Here is a 17,500-nt window from a genome sequence, read left to right on the forward strand (position 1 = left end):
ATGCAGTAATAAATAAGGACACACTAAAGTTATGCAAAAGTTTTAGTATGTTTTACGTACATGTGTGTTTATGTATACGTGTGTATATACATGCTGTGTGTATCATTTGTGTTTTAGAATAAGTAATTTGCCTATCATAAGAAATAACTTTTGCAGTTGAAATAAGTGTGGAGTTCTTCTTCTTCTTCTTCTTCTTCTTCTTCTTCTTCTTCTTCTTCTTCTTCTTCTTCTTCTACGTGTCGCCATCTCCACAGCAACAGCTAAGCCCACTCTTTTTTTTTTTTTTCTGGACAGTACTATCAACTGCATCTATCACATATGCCCCAGCGCGCTAGCAGCACCACCAACAGCATCCGAAACAGCAGCCGCATCATCTCTACATAGTAACAATTGTCTACTGATGGTTACGGCACTCGCGCGCTAGCAGCAACAACAGCAGCAGCAGCAGCAGCAGCAGCAGCAGCAACAACAGCAGTTAGAAAAAGAAGAGAGAACGCAATCGAAGCACGTCCACGCACGCACGTGATCTTTATCACACAGTAAAAAAAACAAAACAAAAAACAAGAAAAAACAGTTCCGTTCCACAGTCCGTACCTCACAGATACTAAGAAACGCACGTGCACATCGTGTTATATATAAAAAGCACGGCATACGAGCTTACAACACGTACGCTCGTACTCACAGATCCAATCCATCATACGCAGCCTTTCCACACAGGTCTTTAATTTTTCTTATGGATTTCAGCGAATGAAATCTTCACACGCGTAAATTATACACCTGAAAAAACAAAAAACAAAAACAAACAAGAGACAAAAAAAAACAAAAACAAAAAAAAAAACTCGACCATAACATATATAAAACGCTTCCGATCTTTTTTATTTTTATTTCGGAAAAATCTCGCGGTCTCTCCGAACAATTTGAGAGTAGCTCGTCTGTTGACAGCAGAGCAGCAGCACATATTTTTCTACCTAAAATTTTTGCTTCCAGAATCCAGAACCCCCCCTACTAAGCCGACAGCTTAGAGATTTGCTTTCCTGTTCGAATTAATTACAGAACAACGCCAATTCCGCGTAAGTGATAACTATATTTACCATTTATGGCCCTTTTTCATTACATTAACGGTCTCGTTTAACGATGAACATTATCTTTACATTCTCTAAACACGCACCTGTTGATTCACGATTCGATGTTTGTTGAGCTAAAGTCGACAAAACGATATTTTTAATGCATCGTTTTAAGCAAAAACAGTATTACGGTCTTAATTGTCATGTCGAAAATAGTAATACCTCCAAAAATTACGAAAATTCATCGAGTAGAACACCTGCTATTGTGTTTTTAGTAAAAAAAAAAAAAAAAAAAAAAACTTTATCGTTATAGATAACAAATATAGCAGCTATGACACAAGTAATCTAAAATATTCTTTTCGGAGTTATGTCCCCTGCGTGTAGCTTACTACTACTTACTTTATCAAGTCTGTCTAAGAGAAAAACGCGATTTTACCTAATTTTCCCGTAAAAATTATTTTTAAGTAGAAATAAATTTCTACTCGATGAATTTTCGTAATTTTTAGATATATTACTATTTTCAACATAACAATTAAGTACGTAATATGTTTTTTTTGTTGTTTTTTTTTTTCTTAAAACAAAATATTTTTTTTTAAATCGATCCGTCGATTGTATCTTAATAAGCACCCATGATTTATTTTTTATTTATTTATTTATTTATTTATTTTTAGATATAAGAGAATACGATTCAATAGTTTCTTTCAACTCATAACGATTCTTTTTGGCTATCATCGACCGTTTCTGTCCATGCGATGTATACTTATGCAATTCTTTAACAAATTTACAAATCATTCCAATGCGTTAACAGGTTTTAATTGTTGTTTTAATGTGTGTATAAAGGTGTGTGCTTCTTGAATAACACCAACAAGAGGGGAAAAAAACGAACTTAGATTTATGAGATCTGTTATTTTCGAGTGAAAGAAGAAAAGGGGCGGTTTCTTTTAGAAAGGTTCTAATAAATTGGGAGTCCTATGCCAAGTCAGCAACAACGGTGAGCTGAAAAATGGGGTGTTAGTATTCACAGGAGTCTCAGGAGTAAACTTAACACACATTTACAAGAAAACGAAACAAAAACACAATATATGAAGAAGAGGAGAATAGCGTTCTTTGAAACTCCGCGGAATAAGGATTTCTTTTCTTTGTTTTTTTTTTTTGAAAATTGTTTTTGGAGTATTCTGTCGAACAATACATTTACTTGTAAATTTTAATTTACAGTCTTAATTTCTTTTCTTTTACTTATATACACACACATACCTTTACAGTGGGTATCCATTATCTGTTAAGACTAACGGAAGCCACACACACACACACACACACACACACACACACACACACACACACACACACACACACACATACTGTATTTGATACTTGAATATATATATGTATGTATGTATGTATGTATGTATGTATGTATATATATATATATATATATATATATATATATGTGTGTGTGTGTATATATATTAGGTTGGTGCAAAAATAATGTCGTTTTATATATACATAGTTGACCGTCAAAAACGACATTATTTTTGCACCAACCTAATACTATATATATATTTTTTTTTTACATAGGCATACCACAATCAAGCCCAGAGACCATTCGAGGATAAGGGTTAAGAGTGTACAGTAGTCAATTGGACAATATAGTAATCGTTGTAATGGAAATTCGGTAAATTTGTTAACTTTATATATATATATATATATATATATATATATATATATATATATATATATATATATATATATATATATATGCGTGTGTGTGTGTCTGTGGAAATATTCTTTATTCGCTTATATTTCCTTTTTATATATAAAAATCCTTATTTAAGAAGCTCAATGTCATTACATAGCATATAATGAATGAATGACTTTTGTCATTTATTATATATATATATATATACATACATATATATATATATATATATATATATATATATATATATATATATATATATATATATATATATATATACTAGCAAAAGTACCCATCGTTTACTGGGTTGAAAAACGGCCTACAGAAAATGGACTCTGATTTATGAAAGTATGATAGGTTATGACAAGGAAGGGTTGTAAAGAGATCGCTTCGAATTTGGGGGTATCAAAACCAAAGCAAAATATGATGAAAGTAAAAATAAAATAGATAAATCCCATAATTTATTATACCATACCTGTTCACACTGAAACACTTATCACAATATTCTGTGGATCTATATTAAAAAAAACCTTGTTAAACTTTGTGACATATTTCCATTCTATGGAGGTCAGGCGCGAACGAACACCCCATAATTTTATTATACCATATTTCTTCAAACTGAAACATAATAATCAAAGTATACTTATGCAGTTAGATATGAAAAGTCTTTATTAAAGTTTGTGCCTATTTCCATTCCATGGAGGCCTGGCGCGAACGCAGACCCCACAATTTTATTATACCATCCCTATTTAAGTTAAAACATACTTATAAAGTATTCTTATGTACATCTATATCAAAAATACTTGTAAACGGTTTTTTTTAATTTTTTATTTCCATACTCTGTGGACCAGGCGCGAACGCAGACCCCACAATTTCAATGAACCACCGTTCTGGCACATCAAACATACCCATTCCTGTGTCTCGATATATCTTCTATCATTATACGTAATCAGTTTTTTAAAAATAGTCAACCATATAGGAGCCTATTCGTGACCACACACACACACACACACACACACACACACACACACATTCACATTCAGCTTTATATTATAGAAGATATATATATATTAGGTTGATGAGAAAGTTCTTGCGGAATTTATAATTTTCATTCCTAATGATGTATTTCCAAATAAGTTTTTCGTTTTAATACCTTAATATATCATTTGAAAGTGCGTTTTTTGTTATATCAAATCGTTTAAATTACAATCATTTAAAAATAATTTTCAGAACTTTGAATACAAGATGGAAAAAAGCAAATTCGTTCAATTTTCTTATTTTAATTCAAGTTAGGCCGAAAAGCTGCTGAAACACCTCGCGATATCAATGACGGCGTTTGACCCAGGAACCACGACTGAACACACAGCACAATGGCGGTTCAAGAAATTTCTTGGCGGAAACGAAAATCTTGAAAATGAAGTGGTCGACCATCGGATGTTGACAACGATCAATTAAAAGCCTTATTTGAAGCCAATCCATGCAAAACTGTTCGAGAACTTGCTTGTTAATTAGAGATAACTGATACGACCATTTTCAATCACTTGAGAAACATCGGGGGGAAAAAAAACTGATAAATGGATGCCTCACAAACTGAACGACAACCAAAAGAAACGCCGTTATGAAATGTCAGCTTCCCTTCTTTTACGTAACAAAAACGACACGTTTCTCGAACGGGTTGCGACTTGCTATGAAAAGTGGGTTCTTTACGATAACCGGCGACGCCCAGCTCAGTGGTTAGACGTCAACAAAGCTCCACGATACTTCCAGAGTTGTATCAAAAGAAATCATATTGACTGTGTGGTGGTCTGCAACCAGTTTTATCAATTTCATTTTTTTTAATGCAGGCGAAACCATTACGGGAATGAATTACTATCAACAAATGGATGAAATGCACCAGAAACTTCGACAACAACACGCAGTATTAGTCAACAGAAAAGACCCAATTCCCCTCCATGACAATGTCCGACTGCATGTGTGTGTGGGGGGGTGCGCGTAATTCATTAATTAAGTTCTAGTATGTTGTTAATATGAATTAAAAACCAATATTATTCCAAAAGTACTCAGTACGCACGTAGAGCTTATAAATAAATAATTTTTTAAAAAGTTACATTAAACTTAAACTTAAAATTAATAAAATTATTTCGAAATATATATATATATATATATATATATATATATATATATATATATATATATATATAGAGAGAGAGAGAGAGAGAGAGAGAGAGAGATAGAGATAGAAGTAAGTAGATATTTTCTGAAACATGACATTATAAAAACCAATCTGGTCCTTTTTTCGTTTTATATCTAATATATATATATATATATATATATATATATATATATATATATATATATATATATATATATATATATAGAATGAATGAAAATGGTCTTCATTTGCTCTCCCTCTGCAGAGAATTCAATATGACCATCACTGACACAGTTTTTCAACAGAAAAATTGTCGCAAAACCATATGGATGCACCCTCGTTCAAACAGCTGGCATATGATTGAATATGTCATCACTAAGAAACGTGATGTTCGTGACTTCAAAATAACGCGCTCCTTCCATACAAGCTGTTACCTATCAGATCATGCCCTGCTACGTAGCAAGGTGTCTCTGAGTCTTTGGCGCAGGCAAGTAAAGAAGTCATCTATTCCAAAACATATTAATGTATTGTCGCTTAAGAATACTGAAACTCGAACAATATTTTCTGACAAGTTGGATGAAAATTTAGATGGTGTAGAAATAACTGACAACATAGAAGCGTCCTGGGAAGCGCTACGAAATATCACCCATTCCACTGCCCTGGGAGTGCTGGGCTTACCCATACGGAAGCACCAGGATTGGTTTGATGACCAGGATATAGAAGCCCAGGATCAAATTCAGAAAATGCATCAAGCTCACAAAGCATGGATTGACGACCAAAACTCTACTGAAAAAAGATTGGCATACAAAACCTGCAAAGGGAAAGTGCAGAGGACACTACGACAGATGAAAGAGAAATGGTGGACCGCACACGCAGAAGCTGTTCAGTCAGCATTCAACAGAAAGGACACAAAAGCCTTTTATGAAGATATAAGGAAGGTTTTCGGTCCTCAAGAATCAGGAGTTTCGCCAATTTTAGCAGAAGACGGGACATTACTGACAGACAAGGACGGTATCTTGAGACGCTGGAAGGAACATTTTGAAACAGTGTTAAATTCTTCTTCGGTAACAGACGATGAGATTATAAACTCAATTGAGCAGGTTCCCGAGAGATCAGAACTATCCGTGTTACCAACTCTCCCAGAAGTCCTTGCAGCAGTTGAACAGATATCATTGGGTAAACACCAGGAAATGACGGTATACCACCGGAAGTCTACAGATATGGTGGCCATAAACTGGCCAGAAAGCTACATGCACTTTTCGTGTCCATTTGGACATCTGGAAAAGTCCCACAGGACTTTAAAGATGCATCAATTTACCATCTTTATAAAAATAAAGGCTTGAGGAATTCCTGTGACAATCATCATGGCATATCTCTGCTCTCAATTGCTGGAAAAATCATGGCCAGACTAATAATCAACAGATTAATCAGACATCTTGTAGATGAGATATATCCCGAATCGCAGTGTGGTTTCCGCTCTCTTCGGGGTATAATAGATATGATCTTTTCTCTGCGACAGGTCTCTGAGAAAGTTCGAGAAAAGAACCAAGAGCTATACATAGTGTTCATTGATCTTACTAAAGCTTTTGACACTATCCACCGAACTGCCCTATGGAAAATCCTTAAGAAAATTGGTATACCTGACAATATGCTCAAAGTTATAACATCCTTCCATGATGGCATGAAGGCTTCAGTGATGTCCAATAGGGACTCTTCTGAGCCTTTCAATGTGACCAATGGAACAAAACAAGGTTGTGTAATGGCTCCAGTACTATTCGCCCTTTACTTCTCTGTTATGCTGAAATATGCATTTGCAAATGTTGACACTGGCGTTCATTTCCAATTCCGTACAGATGGTGGGATTTTTAATCAACAACGCTTCAAAGCGAAAACACTTCTCCGAAGAACCATTATAAGAGATTTGCTGTTTGCAGATGATGCTGCCCTTGTCGCAACGCCTCGGGAGGAGGCTCAATATCTTGTACATCGGTTTTCTACTGCATGTACAGCCTTTGGCTTGACAATCAGTATAAAGAAAACGGAAGTCATCTACCAGCCACCACCTACACCAAAACAAGTACAGGGTGTTAAACAGAAACAAACCGTGCACAATTTTCCTCAGATGTCGATTCAGGTAGATGGAAAAAACCTGAAGTATGTTAGCAAGTTTACATACTTGGGAAGTGTGGTTGATTCAAGTGCATCTCTTGACCATGAAGTTATCAACCGTATCTCCCGAGCAAGCAGCGCCTTTGGCAAGCTGCACATAAGATTATGGAATGTTTGGGGTTTAAGCCTGAAGACAAAAATTCATGTACTGTCCACACTTTTGTATGCCTCGGAGACGTGGACCCCGTACCGAAAACAAATTTCGCAACTTGACGTCTTTCATAAGAGATGTCTACGTGCCATTTGCGGTTTTACTTTGAAAGACAAAATATCAAATGCGAAATTATTCACACTTTGTAAAATCAGCAACATCGAAAGCTTCTTAATCCAGTCGCAGCTTCGATGGGCGGGTCATGTGATGCGAATGGATGATGATAGGATACCGGAGCAACTCCTGTATGGCCAATTAGACAGAGGCCGTCGAAACGTGGGACGACCATGGTTGCGTTACAAAGACAAAATAAAGTCTAATTTGCAGGTTCTAAATATTGAATATAACAACATTGAGCTAACTGCAAAAGACAGAAGGAAGTGGATAGAAATGTGTGACAGAAAAATCAAGGAGTTCTCGACGTTTTGCATGGAAAAACTAAAGGAAGCGAGAGTCAAGTCAAAAAATAATACTGAGCAGTGTGGAGCTAAATTCTCGCATTTATATGTCTGTCACCACTGCGGTCGCCATTGCAAGTCTCTAGCAGGACTAAAGTGCCACATACGTCTAAGTGAATGTCGATACGCTGAGTTCTAGACCTTCAGGTCAATTGTCGGAGTCTCATACGTCGAAAATCGACGGAGAGTCCATCATATATATATATATATATATATATATATATATATATATATATATATATATATATATATATATATATATATATATATATATACTATTTAAAAAAAATTACGGTATGAATATAAAATGCAAAAAGAACTGTTTCGTTTTATTTTTTATTTTTATTTTATTTATTTATTTTCTTTTTTATGAAAAGCGGGGGAAATATGTACACATTTGTATCTGTTTTCTTCGTTCTTGAAAAAGTCTACGAAACACTAAGGCGGGACATTAAGTAATAAGGTCTTTTTTTTTTTTCAATCTGTAATTTCCACACACACACACGCACACACGTACTGAGAGAGAGAGAGAGAGAGAGAGAGAGAGAGAGAGAGAGAGAGACGGGAAGAGGGAGATAGAAATGAATGGTTATTGTTCAATACATTTTCCGAATATTTAAAATTATAATAAATGTTTTCAATTTTTGTAATCTACAAAATTCAGATATACAAACTTAATTGATAGACTAATAACTATTAATTAATTAACTATTATTATTATTATTATTATTATTAATAATAATAATAATAATAATAATAATATATATATATATATATATATATATATATATATATATATATATATATGCTGGATCACCGAAGTTAAGCAACGTTGAACCAGTACTAAATCGGTGACCATTTGGGACTTTCAGGTGCTGTATGTGCTCTCTGCTTATCTCGGCATTGTTTTCAGTCGTCCTGGTCTTCTCCTTGCCACTGGACTCAAACCGTGCCGATTCAGGAGAGGTGTGGTTGGTGAATGCGCAACTCTTGCCTCACAATTACACGCGCTACTGCCCCTAAGGGGTATCCTTTGTCTTTCAGGACTGAACGGAAGCATGGGATATATATATATATATATATATATATATATATATATATATATATATATATATATATATATATATATATATACTAGCAGTTCCGCCCAGCTTTGCTCGGGCCCTATGTACTGTTCATAACTTTATGTGCAGTGCATATGTGTGAATATGTACGGTAATGCCTTTCTATATAATAGGCTTCCTTAACTACCATAGAGAAAAGTTGGTACAGACCGCAGAGGTCAATTTTTTAAAACTTTGACTCCAATTTTGACATCTTAACATTTAAGGTTGGGCTCAAATTAAATTAAAACGTTCGACCTATGTCCAAGTAACCTACATTTAAAATTTAAGTGTTTAGACCCAAAATTAGCGGAGGGGTTTGGTAGAGTCTGCAAAGGTCAACTCTGTAAACTTTGACCTCTTTCCAGCCAAATTTTCGCCCCCAAACTGATTAAAACGCTTGCTGCATGTCTGAATACTATTTATGTAACATTTCAAATGTTTATACCAAAAATTGGCTTAATAGTTTGCTAGAGGTTCAATCTTTTGAACTTTGACTCCTTGGAAGCTAAATTTTCAGCAAAAAATTAAAAACAAGCCAAACAAGCCAATTATTAATTATTATTATAATTAACCCTACACCCGACGACAGTATGCTCAAAACTAGTAATGCTGTGTACGTTTTTAAATGCCCCAAAGGATAATGTGTCTCCAAAAATGACGCGTACATTACTATGACTCGAACCAACATCTCTCGTCGACTAATATGAGACCTATCTTTCCCAAATAGCTCCATTTTATCAGCATCTCACAGCACACGCCACCCCAAAACCGAATTCAGAGACATACTAATAAAAAACACTGCCATTTTAGCTGTCTCACACTGTGATACGCCTCCTAATTATTGAAGCTTTGTTAATCGGTATTAAAAAACAACCAGTAATCAAGCTCAATACAAAGTGGATGGCACGCTTAAATGCTTTTAAATATTATAAACGATTTGAAACGATTTTAATCGCCTTTCCAGTCGATTCATTAACTTATTCGAAATTCAAACTCTATCTTTTCCGAAACTAAAAGTCACAGAGCGGCGCTAGGGGCCTAAAATGATTGGATTTTTTATGGACCGTTCTTTTATGCGTCTATATCCGGTTAAAATGGTTCTTAAGGGGTCAAAAAGGAGCCAATATTTAAAAATCGTTATACATTTTGTACATTTATGTTAGTTTATTTTAATCAGTGCATATGCGCGTTACGTTGATACAGTGGTAACATCACCAGCTTTGAATGCTACAGTTTTGCTTTCAGTTTCGATTCTAGCTGATGGCACCCAAATATATAATTTTTTGTTTTTCACGACTCTATAATAATATATACAAAATCTGGGCAAATTAATATATCATATTTAAACGTATTTTACGACTGCCTCAGAATATCTATAAAAGTGAAAATGTGTGCGTGTGGGTGGGAGACAAGTCTAAACCTATATACTCAACGAATTTTTGATCTACGAACGTGAATTTTGGGATCTAGGGTATTCAGACACGTGGAAAACTTTTTAATCGGTTTTCATCTGGAAAAAAGGGCTGCTAAGGAGCAAAAATTATAAAATTGGTATTAGGGTTATCAGACTTTTATCTGTTTGTCAACTGCTTTACGACTGCATATGCGGTAATTGTTCACACTATGTTAAGTATAAGTAAGTGTGAAAGCACTTATTAAATACGTGTCAAGCTGGCATAATGGCTATCGTACGTGATTTCCTGTCTTTAGATTTGGTTTCGAATTTCGAAATCATTAACTTATTGTTATTATTTTTTTCATCACTCGCCTGAGGACGACTTATGGAGGTCGAAAACGTTCGCGAATATGACAAATTTCTTTTTACACTACAACAGATTGTTCGTCAACTAACCCGTCAAAAAGGAAAATATATTGTAAGAGAAACAAACAAGAGTTGTTTCTGCTCGTAAACGTGCGTAAAGGAGAAAATGCTGCCCATATATATATATATATATATATATATATATATATATATATATATATATATATATATATATATATATATATATATACGGCACAATCACATTGACAGAGCGGTTCTCGACAGATCATTGAAGTTAAGCAACGTTGAGCCTGGTCAGCACCAGATTGGTGACCATTAGAGAAGTCTAGATGCTGTTTGTACCGTGCCGAGTCGTTAAAATTTCCAGGTTGGTATCTGGGGGCGCATTAATTCGCTGGGAGGGATGCACCCCCAGTCTTCGTTAAGACATGTATATAGGAGAAGGAAACCCTGATGAAAAAACCTGCGGTTTACTGTATGGCCTGTCCGGTGGCAGTCGTTTTCACCGACAAAGGTTAGCAGTAATACCAAAAAGTGTGGTTGGTTCTACTCAAAGCCTTCACCATTATAATAAAATAATCTGTGTGGATTCCCGAGCAATTCAGTTGTTGTGGCAGAAGCTCATACGTAGAAATTGACGAGAGAGCCCATCACCCTCCCCCCCATATATATATATATATATATATATATATATATATATATATATATATATATATATATATATATATATATATATATATATGTGTGTGTGTGTGTGTGTATATATATATACACATACATAATATAACCAGATTTTGTGGATACCCTGTACATTTATATTTCAGGTTAAAAATATTCAAGAGTAAAAACCATTGAATTTAAACGAGGCTGTTGACATTGCTCAATAAAAAGAGCGGGTTTCTCATACAAAATTTTAATAGGATTTCAAAATTAAATCCTTACTTTTACTGTATCGAGACACAGGAATAGGTATGTTTTATCTGGCATAATGATGATTCATTAAAATTGTGGGGTCTGCGTACGTGCCTGGTCCACAAAGTATGGAAATAATAAATTTAAAAGTTAAAAATTAAAAAAAAAACGTTTACAAGTGTTTTTTATATAGATGTACATAATAATACTTTGATAAATATGTTTTAACTTAAATAGGGATGGTATAATAAAATTGTGGGGTATGTGTTCGCGCCTGGCCTCAATAGAATGGAAATAGGCACAAACTTTAATAAAAACTTTTCATATCTATATGCATAAGTATACTTTGATTATTATGTTTCAGTTTGAAGAAATATGGTATAATAAAATTATGGGGTGTTCGTTCGAACCTGACCTCCATAGAATGCAAATATGTCACAAAGTTTAACAAGGTTTTTAATATAGATCCACAGAATATTGTGATAAGTGTTTCAGTATGAACAGGTATGGTATGATAAATTATGGGGTTTATCTATTTTATTTTTACTTTCATCATATTTTGCTTTGGTTTTGATACCCCTAAATTCGAAGCTGTCTCTTTACAACCCTTCCTTTTCATAACCTATCATACTTTCATAAATCAGAGTCCATTTTCCGGAGGCTGTTTTTAGACCCAGTCAACGACGAGTACTTTTGCTAGTATATATATATTATATCTATATATATCTATCTATATATATATATATATATGTATGTATATATATATATGTATATATATATATATATATATATATATACAGAGAGAGAGAGAGAGAGAGAGAGAGAGAGAGAGAGAGAGAGAGAGAGAGAGAGAGAGAGAGAGACTACTGAAGAAAGGGAAGATAGAAGAGAAAGTGAAGAAAGGAGAGGAATCTCACTTTCTTCACTTTCAACTTCCTCTTTTATCTTCCCTATTTTTTCCTTTCTTCTTTTATTATTGATATTACAGGCTCTCTTTTAATGATTCCCAAACAGCTGACAGATAAAAATTCGATAACGCCCCCCCCCCACGTACCAATTTTTCAATTTTGACCCATTAGCAAACCTTTTTTTTTCGGATAATAACCGATTAATAATTTTTCCACGTGTCTGAATTAGTTATATACCAAATTTCAAGCCTGCAGATAAAAAATTTGTTGAGGATATAGGTTTAGAAGTGTCCTCACACACTCATTCTCACTTTTATAAAGATATAGCTCGATTAAGTTTTGGTAATATATGCTGTAATCAAGCTATACAAAATTTTCCGCGTTTCATCGGAGAGAAGAGGATGAAATTGCCATATATACTTTCAAAACTTATTACCTAGCTCTACTAGTGTATTTTCAAAGTGCCAATATTTTATCTTATATATATATATGTATGTGCATGTGTGTATACAGATAGATAGATAGATAGATAGATAGATAGAGAGAGCGAGCGAGAGAGATTAAGGAAAAGAGAGAAAGAGAGAGAGAGAGAGAGAGAGAGAGTACACGAAAAAAATAAAAACAACATTATGTCCAAGATGAGTATATTTGCTGATGACACTGCGCTCAGATAAGAAAGGAAAACGAATGAACACATATCTAAGAAAATGTCTGAAACCTTAGTGGGCCACCATATATATATATATATATATATATATATATATATATATATATATATATATATATATATATATATATAGTGTCCACAAAGTCTGACTGCATAATCTACACGGTACCCACAAAGTCTGACTACATAATCTACAAGGTGTCCACAAAGTCTGACTTTGTGGACACCCTGTATATATATATATATATATATATATATATATATATATATATATATATATATATATATATATATATATATATATGAACCTAATCAAAGTGGTATAATTTATACTTTTAGAAAACTCAATATGTTTTCAGATAGAGCTTTGTAATAAATTTGGATTATCCAAGCAGGTGAAACAAATTTATTTTATGCAGCATTACAGAATCCAATATAACAATATAACATAGTTACATACAGTTTTGTAATTCGGTAAGTGATTCATGAAAAGGTTAAAAAAAAAATGGGGGCTTAATTACGCCTTTCCTCCCGTGTACAATACAAAGAACAAAACACGATAACCGAGAAAATCTAGAGAATCTTGTTGAGCTTTTCTGTATAAATAAAACAGTAAATGTTTGTGTGCGTGGTTTTACTCAATAATCTCTTTAAATACTGGTCACAAAAAAAAAAATAAAATAAAATTAACAGGGAATAGTAACCATACACACATATACAAGGATGGTTTATAACGAGTAAAATCTTTGTTTGGATGGATGAATACTGCGTATAGAAATATGTTGACATGTTGAAATGCAAAATGTTCATTTCAACTTGCCGACATATTTTAATTAGTTTTCTGTATGCGCAAATTCAATCCTCGCTAGAGGTTGTTTAGTTTAAATCTTTCTTATCTGTCAGTCGGATTAGTTCAAACAGTAGGGGACGCGGCTGGAGCGCTAATTGTTTCGCTTTCGATTCCAACTGATTGCGTCCAAATCTTTTTTTTTTTTTTAACTTTTGAAATCAGTACTGTTGTTATATTGTCGGGCTCTGTATAACTCAGCGGGGTGGGTTCTATGTACGCAACTAGTGTATTGTGTACTCGTGTATATATTCTGTATGTATATAATGGTTGTACCAAAATCATGCAGATATTACATTATCAATGACAGGCCAAATCTTATGGACGTATAACTTGTGTCGTATTGCTGACACGAAATGATTATGTTGATGTATTGTACAAACGAATGTTTGTGCATGACAATGAGAGGTAGACAAGTTCTTTGATGAATGACGGAGAGAGCGTATATTATAGCCATCTATATAATAGACCATCTAAATCAGAAAAATAAAACTATATACAAAACTAGCCTTGGTGCTCGGGTGTTTGGAGGTGTGTGTTAAGCAAAAAAAAAAAAAAAAATGAATAAATAAAATAAAATAAAAGTGGTAGTGGGCAGACAGGCTCGAACCCAGGGAGAAGGGGAATAGAACGTTAAAAAAAAAGTGACGTCTTTGCTATTGGGCCCATCGCCAAACCGGAAATGACGTAGGTTTAAATTAAGCCTAGACAATCGAAAAGAGGTGATGACTTTCGAAAATATCGCCGAAAAAAGCGACCTCTCCCCGTGTAGAAAAGTGCCCAGTTGAGGGTTAAGTAATTAATGTTTTTTTGCCAATTTTTCGATATTTGTTGTCCGAAGGGACGATCTTCAAAACGATACCAACTCCGTGAAAATCCGCCTCATCTATCGAAAGTTTTAGGCATACATACATACATACATACATACATACATACATACATACATTTAAACAGGCAGGTGAGATTTATATTATAGACAACATTTATTCTCTGATTCCAGCTGGATATCTTTAGAGATTACAATGTTCTGTTCACATTTTGGTTATCTTGGAATACGCTTCTTCCTAGCGTCATAAAATAGATTAACTCTTCTCTCGACTTCTAAGTCCCATCTTGACTATCTGATGTCTCCTCTTCAACTCCCCCTTTTCAACTACTAACTGGCCTATATATAGTAAAACTAATTCTTTGTGTTTACGTCATTCGACTACACAAGCACCTAACAAGTGACTTCTCAGTCACGTTTTCTCTGGCCAAATTTATTGTTTATACCTAGGTTTGAAAACCTATTTTAAGAATTATTGGCAAAGAGGTTACGTGTGAGAGGTTTATAGAAAGGAACATTTAATTAACTCCTTTGTGGGAGGTTAGACATAAGGTTGAATTAGGTTTGTAAAAGTCAACGCACTAAAAAAAAAAAAAATACAGTTTGACCTATAAAAATGCCCGAGCAGCTCCGTCGGAATTCTCCAGTCGGATCACCTCGGATGAAACAAAGCCACTGTCATATTGATTGTCGAGGACGTATCCTTGATTGGCATAGAGAAAATCATAGAAGAGACGTTGCTAGTCTCTCTCCCTCTACTCTATCGCTTGTTCATGGAAAGCGTTCGACTTAAAATGGAAAGCGCACTAGTTCCTCCTTGCAAAACATTCAGAGCAAGAACTTACTTGGAAAAATAACTTCGGTCTCTTTCACTGTGTGTCTAGCGTCAGGCCTAATTTTCCACAAACAGGGCTCTTTCATAAGGGCTTTTCATCTGTTAAACACGTTGCCGTGGAGCTGCTGCTCTGTAGACTACAACTTCTTCTTACAGCCTCTTTCTCACATAAGAGACATTACGAGTCTATTTCTGCTCTATCAGTATTATCATGACAGGTGCTCGACTGAGCTTCAATCTATGCACCCCTCCCCCTCTGTAAAACATTCACAACAAACACTCGTCCAGTTACAACTGTTACCAATTTCTCCATTCTGTATCTGTGCCTAAACAAAAATTACATAAACAGAATTTCTTTCCCAGAACGACCCATTTGTGGAACACAAATACAATACCGCGAGGCTGCTTCCCAGCAGACTAGAATATGGTCGCTTTCAAGTCCAATGTAAACAAGTTCTTGTTGAACCGTCCTCTTAAATAATCAAATTTTACTACTGATCATCATGGCCTCCTGACATTCATTAACCCTTACCTACGAGTAACTTTCAGGCTTTGATAAGCAGTAACTCCCAAGTAAAAAAAAAAAATGTTGCTGCGAAACTGCTGTCCTCTAAACTACAGCGTAGTTGTCTTAGAATCGAATGTCAACAGATTCCTGTCGTATAGTGGCTTCCTTCAGTCTTGACAGACCATGGATACCCACTGTAAGGGTACCTGCGCGTGAAATTTGTGTGGCAAGAGTTGCATAATCTCGAACTGCGCCTCTCCGGAGTCAACATTGTTGCATACCAGTGGCAAGTGAAGTGTACAAGACGACTAGAAACAATGTCGAGATGAGCGGAGAGCAAATACAGTGCCTAGAATTCACAAATGGTCGCCCATCTGGTATTAGCCTGGCTCAACGTTGCTTAACTTCGTGTGTCAGCGTCATTATGCCGTATATGCCTGTCGTCGTATACCGCCCCTACAAATAACCAAAATTAAATCCATTAATTATTCACAATCCGTTCTTGGGGTTCTTCACCTTTCAACTAGCTATCGTTTTATTTTATTAACTCTCCACCTCGAGTGGAATCCGGCCCTGATAAGTGGTGACTGGTGACCCTTTATAAAAAAAGAAACAAGCAAAAAAAAAAAAAAAAAAGAAACAGAGCAACCCTGCTTACGCTAAAGAGTAGAGTCTACGTGTGAAAAGCCAACGAATATCCACAGAGAGTTGACAGCAAAGGCGTGGGTTTGATGGGGGGGGGGACAATCTATACGCGACTCTTGATACATGTACGAATGTGGGCGGTCTTCAGCACCGAACATACGTAGGTGTACCGGACACATATTACGAATAGACATTTCTATCACAGGGTGGCCGTTATAATTGACAGCCGTAATGACTGCAGCGTACGATTCGTAAGCAATTTACCACAAGAACGAAAAAGAACATTATTTAAATCTTAACGTTTTTCACTTCCCCTGTTTCTTCTTCTTTTTTTTTTTTTTTTAAATATTATATCTATCTATATATCTATAAAAGTGAGAATGTGTGTGTGTGTGTGTGTGTGTGTGTGTGTGTGTGTGTGTGTGTGTGTGTGTGTGTGTGAGTGAGGACATTTCTCAGTCTTTTATACTCAACGGATTTTTATGTACAGACTTGAAATTTGGTATATAGGATATTCAGGCATGTGGAAAACTTTTTAATCTGTTTTCATGCGAAAAAAAAAAAATAAAAATAAAACGGGCTGCTAAGGGGTCAAAATTGAAAAATTGATACTTGGGGGGGGGGTCATGGAATGATGTGTGACTGGTTTACATGACAGATTCTATATGTTAAAAATAAGTAAGTTTGAAAACACTTTTTAAAGATCGCGTCAATATTTGACTAAATTGTGTTTAGGTTTTGGTCTCGATCTCAGCCCGAGTATTTTATTTATT

General features: G+C 34.9%; 1 protein-coding gene across 1 annotated transcript in view; it reads left to right on the plus strand.

Moving 5' to 3' along the window:
* The first annotated feature begins 293 nt into the window (after positions 1-293).
* LOC145248177 (uncharacterized) overlaps positions 294-17,500 on the plus strand; it is a 75,425-nt gene continuing 58,218 nt past the window's right edge. The window contains exon 1 of the mRNA XM_080110024.1: positions 294-1,070. The gene's annotated coding sequence lies outside the window, so the exon portion shown is untranslated. The remainder of the gene's footprint in view (positions 1,071-17,500) is intronic.

Source organism: Euprymna scolopes, chromosome 26, assembly GCF_053919585.1.
Source record: "Euprymna scolopes isolate OS-2025 chromosome 26, ASM5391958v1, whole genome shotgun sequence".
NCBI lineage: Eukaryota > Metazoa > Mollusca > Cephalopoda > Sepiida > Sepiolidae > Euprymna > Euprymna scolopes.